Raw genomic sequence first — 8,710 nt, 5'->3', positions numbered from 1 at the left:
CAAGTTAAATACAAAATTAATTATAGACAAACTAGATTTTTGAAGTTTAACATTACCAAATTCAACATTACTTGGTTACACACAAAATAAACCTCTAAATCATCTTTTCTGCATACAAAAATTATGCTCAAGAACTCCCAAAACTTCATGTATACCGTAGCTTATTTTGGAGATAATGAAATGGAATCAAAGAGAAGTGAAGTGTTTTATTAAAGAACAAAAAGCTAGAAAGACATTATTTTATTAGACACATATAGACACATTGAATATAGGTGATGCAGTTTGTCTGTTTCAAGTTGTATTTTTTTGTTACTCATTTTGCTATCTTAGTTCTTCGGAATTTACATGATGTCTTCCTTATTTTACTATGAATTCATTGTTATAGTTTCTAAGGACATTTATTTGTTGATATACAGATTGAATCTATGCCTTTCTTAAGTGAAAGGCTAGCTTAACTCATTTTTACTGAAATATGTAAAACTATCAGAATTTGAAATGTAAGAAGAATCTGAATAGAGATTCTACACTACAGGATTCTAAAAGGAGAGAGTTAAAAAATGTTCTTTAAATATAACAATTAGTTATTGGCAGCCCCTGACTTATTAATAGTCATATTCAAATCTATCCTGTTTGTAAGCAAGTCTGCCACACAGCAATAAATTTACAATAGGCCAATGTCCAACCTAAGCCCTTTATTGACTGGAGACCTCGTTAGATTTTTCTTTAGAGGTCAGCATTCAGTAAAGGTGGTTATATATTTGAAAACCCTCTTACTAACCCAGCAGTTGGATGGTGAGTTGAAAAACAGTTGCAAGAGAGACTAATATAGACACAGGATACATACATAGTTGGAATCATAAAGCCTTTCCACATTGGCTTCTTTCATTTGGTAATGTGCAAGAAAGTTTCTTCTATGACTTTTGATGGCTTGATAGCTCATTTCCTTTTAGTGCTGAATAATATTCCATTTTCTGGTTATACCACAGTTTATTTATTCATTCATCTACTAAAGGCCATCTTGGTTGTTCCAACTTTTGGCAATTATGAGTAAAGCTACTATAAACTTCCATGTTCAAGTTTTTGAGTAGACATAAGTTTTCCACTCCTTTCGGCAAATACCAAGGAGCACAATTGCTGGATAGTATCATAAGAGTATGTTCAGTTTTCTAAGAAACTGCCAAACTGTCTTCCAAAGTGGCTGTGCCAGTCTGCATTCTCACCAGCAATGAATAAGAGTTCCCATGACTCCAAAACATCTCCAGCATTGGTGGTGTAAGTGTTTTGGATTTTGGCCATTCTAATAGCTTTTGGCCATTTCAAAAATAAAGTTGTTTTGTTATTGCTGAGTTTTAAAAGTTTTTTGTACATTTTGGAGAAGAGGTCTTTATCAGATACTTCTTTTGCAAATATTTTCTCCCAGTCTGTGATTTGTCTTGTCACTCTCTTGATACTATCTTTAGCAAAGTAGAAAATTTTGAAGTTTAATTAAGTCCAGGTTATCAATTCTTTCTTTCATGAATCATATATTTTGTAAAAATACATTGCTCTACCCAAGGTTCTTCCTATCTTATTTCCTACGAGTTTTGTAGTTTTTGCATTTTAAATTTCAGTCTGTGATTCATTTTGAGTTTATTTGTATGAAGGGTGTAAAATCTGTTTTGATTCTTTTTTCTTTTAATTTTTATATGTGGATGTCCAGTTGTTCTAGAACCATTTGTTGAAAGGACTGTCTGCTCCACTGTATTCTTAGCTCCTTTGTCAAAGAATAGTTGACTGTGTTTGTGTGGGTCTATTTCTGGACTCTCTCTTCAATTTCATTGATTTACTTGTTTATTCTTTCACCAGCATCACATTGTCTTGATTACTGTGGATTTATTGAAAATCTTGAAGTCTGATAGTATCTGCTTCCAATTTTGTTCTTCTCCATCAATATTGTGTTGACTATGCTGGATCTTTTGCTCTCAATATAAACTTTAGAGTCAATTTGTCAATAACCACCACATTATATTGCTGGGATTTTATTGGGATTGCATTAAAGCTTAGATCAAACTGAGAAGAAGTGACATCTTGAAAATATTGAATCTTCTTACTGATGAATACTGAATATCTCTCTGCTTATTTAGTTCTTTGATTTCATTCATCAGTTTTGTAGTTTTCCTTATGTAGATCTTATGTACATATTTTGTTAAATTTATACCTAAATATTTCATTTTTTGGGGGGTGCCGACATAAATAGTATTGTGTTTTTAATTTCAAATTTCACTTTTTCATTTCTGGTATTTAGGAAATTAATGACTTTTTTATATTAATTTTGTTTCTTTAAATCTTGTTGTAATTCCAAGAGTTTTTTGTCATTTTTTTTTCAGATTTTTTGTATGGACAATTATGTCATCTGTAAACAAGTTTTGTTTATTCCTTCCCAATCTGTATGCATTTTATTTCTTGTTTTTGCTGTGTTGCATTAGCTAGAACTTCCAGTATGATGCTGAAAAGGAGTGGAGAGTGGGGGCATCCTTTTTCGCACTTAATTTTAATGAGAAAGCTTTGAGTTTCTCATTGTTAAAAAAGATATTAGCTGTAGGTTTTTATAGATACTCTTCATCAAGTTTAGAAGTTCTGCTCTATTTCTAGTTTATGGAGAGTTGTTTTTTTTTTTTTTTTAATCATGACCGAGCATTGCATTTTGTTAGATGCTTTTTCTGGATCTATTAATATGATCATATTATTTTTCTTTTTCAGTCTATTGATTTGATGGATTACATTAATCAATTTTTGAATGTTGGATCTGCCTTCTATATCCATGATAAATTATCCTTGGTTGTGGTGTATAATTCTTTTTTATACATTTTTGGACTTGATTTGCTAATATTTTGTTGAGAATTTTTGTATCTTTATTCATGAACGATATTAGCCTGTGGATTTTTTCTTGTAATCTCTTTGCTTGTTTTTGGTGTTAGAATATACTAATCTCATAGAATGAGTTAGGAAGTATTCCTTCTGCTTTTACCCTCTGAAAGCTATTATAGAGAATTAATATAATTTCTTCCTTAAATGTTTGTTAGAATTCACAGAACCCATCCGGGCCTTGTGCTTTGTGGTTTGAAAGGTTTTAAATTATTGATTTGATTTCTTTAGTAGATATAAGGCTGTCCATATTGTCTGTTTCTTGTGTGAGTTTTGGCAGATTGTATCTTTCATGAAATTGGTTTATTCCATTTATTTAAAAGTGTGTTGTTTAATCTTCATGTATTTTTGGATTTTCTATTTATCTTTCTGTTATTGAATTCTAGTTTAATTTCATTGTGGTCTGAGAGTGGACATTGTATGATGTGAATTTTACGGCCAGAAAGTGGTCTGCCTTGGCGAATGTTCTATGTGAGCTGGAAAAAAATGTGTTCTGCTGTTGTTGGATGAAGTTGTCTATAGGTATCAATTATATCCAGGTGATTGAAGGTATTATTGAGTTCAACTGTGTCTTTTCTGACTTTTTGCCCGTTCATTTCTGACAGACGGGTATTGAAGTTTCCAACTATGTTAGTGGATTCATCTATATCTCTTTGCAGCTCTGTTAATTTTTGCCTCATATGGTTTAATGCTTTGTTGTTAGGTGTGTACATGTTAATTTTTATTTTTATTTTATTTTTTTTAGTAAGGCAACCTTTGGTTGACCTCAGAGATTGTAAAGACCTTGTCAGCTTACAATCCCTTATTTTTATTTTTATTTTTCACACCTACCGCACCTGGTCTTCCTAGGTGGTCTCCCATCCAATTACTAACCAGGCTCAACCCTGCTTAACTTCCGAGATCAGGATCAGGCTTGTTCAGGGTGGTATGGCCTTAGACAGGTGCATACATGTTAAGTCTTGTTATGTCTTCTTGGAGAATTGACTCCTTTATCATTAAGTAATGCCCTTTTTTATCACTGATAACTTCCCTTGCTCTGAAGTAGACTCTGTTTGAAATCAATATTTTAAATTAATGCCTTCTTTTGATTGGTGTTAGTATGGTATATTTTTCTCTACTCATTTACTTTTAATCTATATGTGTCTTCATATTTAAAGTGAATTTCTTGTAGACAACATATAGTTGGGTCTGTTTTTTAGTCTCTTCTGACAACCTCTGTCTTTTAATTGGTATACTTAGACCATGGACATTCAAATGATTATTGATATAGTTGGATTACTGTCTATTATATTCATTACTGTTTTCTATTTGTTCTTCCTAATTCATTGTTCCTATTTTTGTCTTCTACTCTTTTTATCTTTCATTGTTTCATTGAACATTTTATACATTTATATTTTCTCTACTTTCTTAGCATGTCACTTATATTCCTTTTTTGACCTATTTTAGTGGTTGCTCTAGAGTTTGCAGTATACATTTAAAACTATCCAAGTCAACTTTCAGGTAACACTACACCACTACATGAGTAGTGAGAATTGTTTATAATAACAAAACAATCCTAATTCCTCTCTTCCATATCTGTATCACTGCTGCCAATCATTTTACTTATATAAAAGCATATATAAGCATATCTATATCTGTGCATGGTATATACTTAAACTTACATAATTGAATGCATTGTTGGTATTATTATTTTGAACAGTTATCTGTTACATCAATTAAGAATAATAAAGAGTTTTTATTTTATCTTCACTTAATCTTTGATGCTCTTCCTTTTTTTCTGTACATCTGAATTTCTGTCCTATATTATTTTACTATATAAAGAACTTCGTTTCACATTTCTTGCAAGGTTGGTATATTTGGCAACAAATTCTATCAATTTCTGTTTCTCTGAGAATGTCTTTATTTTTCCTTCACTTTTGAAAGATAATTTCTCAAGGCACAGAATTTTAGGTTGTTTTTTTCTTAATCTCTCTCAATACTTTTAAATATTTCACTCCGGTATTTTTTTGCTTACATGATTTCTGAGAAGTTGGATATATTTCTTATCTTTGTTCTCTTATAGGTCAGGTGTTTTGTTTTTTTTTTTTCCTTGATTCTTTCAAGATTTCTTCTTTATCTTTGATTTTCTGTTTGAAAATGGTATGCCTATGTATAGTTTTTGTTTTGGTATTTATTCTACTTGCTGTCATCTGAGCCTCCTAGATCTGTGGTTTGGTGTCTGACATTAATTTGAAGAAATTCTCAGTCACTATTGTTTCAAATGTGTCTTCTGTTCCTCACTCTCCCTCTCTTTTTTTTTTTCCTTCTGGTATTCCCATTCTGCATATGTTATGCCTTTTGTCAATGTCCCACAGTTTTTGGATAGTCTGTCCTGTTTTTTCAATCTTTGTTCTGTTTGCTTTGAGTTTTCGAGGATTTTATTAATATATCCTCTACCCCAGAGATTGTTTTCTCAGCCGTGTCTAGTCTACCAATGAGCCCATCAAAACCATTCTTCATTTCTGTTAGTGCGTTTTATCTCTAATATTTCTTCTTGGTTCTTAGGATTTCCATCTCTCTGCTTCCATTGCCCATCTGTGGTTGCACGCTGTCTGCTTTATCCATTAGAGCCCTTAATATATTAATCATAGTTGTTTTAAATTCCTGGTCTGATAATTCCAACATACCTGCCATGTTTGGTTCTGATGCTTACTCTGTCTCTTCAAAATGTGTTTTTGGTATGCTTTGTACTTTTTTCTTGATAAGCCACACATGATGTACAGGATAAAAGGGACTCCTGTAAATTGTCTTTTAGCAATGTGGTGGTGAGCTACAGGGGAGGAAAGGCATTCTATAATTCTATGATTAGATCTGTCTTTTAGTGAGCCTCTGGACTGTGTAGGCTTGACAAGTGGTGTTTTTCATTTTTTTCCTGCCCCTTACATGGGATGCATTGGCTAAAGTGAGTTGGAGTTGGCTATTTCACTTCCTCCAGGTTAGTTAGGCTCTGACAATACCCTAGCAAGTTAGGCTTAGGTTAGTTAGCTAGTTTCCCCTGAAGACATTCTTTCTTAGGAAGAACAGAATGCTCTGGTGTATTTATTTCAAAATGGTTCCTTTTCTCCTCCCTCTGGTAGATGCAGGAGATTTTCACTGGTATTTATTGTGGGAACCTGGTAAGGCTCTGGAGGTAAATTTAAAAATATTCTGCCCACCCCACCAACACACACTCTATCCCCCTAAGGCTGGGTCTCTGTGGGGTTTTTAACTCTCATAATTGTCTACACCGAGGTTTTAGCAACTTGTCTAGTGTAAAATAGGTTTAGATCCTGAGGTGGTTTCTGCTTGTGAGTCTGTTCTCTGGCATGTTATGATTCGTTGTATTCCCCTGACTCTCCAGTTTTGGGGGCAGAAGTTTGCCCTCTGACCTCCCCCCTGTTAAGGATCCAAGAAGTTTTTGATTTTTCAGTTTGTTTAGCTTTCTACTTCTTGTTAGGATAGAGTGGCAACTTTGAAGTTTCTTACATGTGGAACTGGAAACTGGAAGTGTCATCAGTGTATTTTTAAAAAAATTTATTTTGAAATAATTTTAGACCTGCAGGAAGTTGCACAAATATTAGAGTGTGTACCATTCAGCCAGTTTCCCTAAATAGTGACATTTCACCAGTGAATTCTTGACAAAGAGTTAAGGAAAAAAACAAAAACAAAAACAAATCTTACATAAACTTCCAGAGAATAGAAAAGAGGGATCACATCCCAGCTTTCTTCAGAGCAGCATCCTCTCGAATATCTGATAAGGAAAATAAATGCATATAGGGAAAACTACAGGCCAATCTGTCTGACTCAAAATATCCTAAACAAAATATTTTTTAAAATCCAGTGTTTTATGGAAACAAAACATATCATGACCAAATTGGTTTCATATCAATTAAACAAGGGTGGTTTAAGATTTTAAAATCAATGAAATCAGATGAAAGGGAAAATCATATGATCTTCTGATGAGAAAACATATATAATTAAATTTAACTTTATATTTAAAAGAAACTCTTAGTAAGCTAGGAATGAATGGGAACTTTCTTAATCTGATAAATGTATCTCTAAAAACCCAATAGCAAACATGCTGTGATGAGATGTTGAAAGCCTTCCCTGTGAGCTCAGGAACAGTGGAAAATCTTATATTTTATAATCTAATAGTGCTACCTCAAGAAGAAATGTCTATTTTAGGGCAGTTGGGCACTTTCCCCTTATGGAAGATCCAAAAAATCAATGGGCAGTATTCAAAAGTAGGCCTGCCAACAGGAGTTTCCTATGAAGAAATTCATTGTCTTTTAAAGGAAAGGGTTTGACCAAAAAACGCAATGACCTAATCCAACTATTTTAAATGGCTTAATTGTATGTTTTGTTCTATTTGGATTGGATGGTAACTATGAAATTAAAGATGATGCATTTTGTTAATGTTGAAATCTGGCTGGACTATGATTAATGAGATGCCTCATATTCTAGTCACATTGATTGCCTTAATCATTGTCCATTTCTTTTTTTCGTACATTAATTACAGCATAAATTTGTGTATTCTGTAGACTGCCATTTTCTTCACAAGGGAATAAACTTAGATTAATTGTTAAGAAAATTGACTTCAGGGACCTCTCTCATACTTACCATCCATCTTCATGAATTTGTATTATTGAGCAAAAGTGATTAAAATGCCTAATTTTCTATTTTATATTAAGGTAAAACCTAGAAAAGCTTTGCATACCCAAGGGCAATAGTGAATTTTCCCACATTTTATGGCTTTTCTAGTTCCCCCTAGTCTATTTAATTTTATTATAATAATATAATTTTGATATTAGAGACTTTAGAGGTCAACACCAACTTTTTCCCCAATGCTTTGGAAATAGACTTTGTGTGAATGAAATGTACTATTTTAGAAGGTCACTGTTCCACTGCTGAATAGCTAATTGTTGGGAAATTCTTCCTTTTATTTCTCACAAGAGTGAAATATATTCTTCGTGGGTAAAGTTCCATGTCTAATTCATTGATTATTCAGACTTCCCTTTTTTTTTTTTTTTATCATATGTCACATTCTCACCATCTTCAGAAAGCTATTTTGATTCTTCATGTTTTATTTCATTTCTTTTTTACCGATTTCATTTATTCTCATAATCCTCATCTCTAATAAGATAATGGTATTTCAAACAGGTAGACATAATCAAAAACCCTCTTGGATATTAAGACATATGGTACACACACTGAAGAACATTGCTGCATTAGGGTCTTTTGAAACATCTTTTCTGGGTACTGACCATGGACCCCAGACTTCCATATTTCTCTCCTAAAATTTTTCATACATAAAATAGTATGAAAAATAATCTTTCCTCTCATAACCTAACATAATAACATATCGATGTAATAACATGTTATTGACAGAAATTTCACTTCCATGAAGGCAGAGACAATTGTCTTTCTCTTTATATTATATTTATGGAACCTAGTGCCAAGTCTGACATATAGCTAGAACTCAATCCATTTTCATGGAACAGATAATGGTTTTCAACATTTGCCCCCTTGTCCCACTAGGGACATTTGGCTATGTGTGGAGATATTTTTAGTTGTAACAACTATTGAGCAAGATTTCTACTGTCAAATAATGGTTAGAGACCAGTGGCATACATAGGATAGCTGTGCATGATCATATGGTCCAAAATGTCAAAAACGCTAAGGTCGAGGAATCTTTTCCTGGATAATCTTTAAATATCTTTGTTTAAACTCAGTAGATCTGACTGCTACATATAACTATATTGCTTTATTTTTTTCCTTTCCCCACTCA

At 32.7% G+C, this 8,710-nt stretch overlaps 1 pseudogene; it reads right to left on the bottom strand.

The window, feature by feature from the left end:
- Positions 1 to 3,728: 3,728 nt before the first annotated feature.
- On the bottom strand, positions 3,729 to 3,843 carry LOC111746850 (annotated as a pseudogene).
- Between the last annotated feature and the right edge of the window lie 4,867 nt (positions 3,844 to 8,710).

The sequence above is a fragment of the Pteropus vampyrus genome, unplaced genomic scaffold (genome assembly GCF_000151845.1).
Source record: "Pteropus vampyrus isolate Shadow unplaced genomic scaffold, Pvam_2.0 Scaffold7, whole genome shotgun sequence".
Taxonomy (NCBI): domain Eukaryota; kingdom Metazoa; phylum Chordata; class Mammalia; order Chiroptera; family Pteropodidae; genus Pteropus; species Pteropus vampyrus.
Note: the sequence above shows the minus strand (reverse complement) of the source record. Positions and strands in the feature narration are given on the sequence as shown.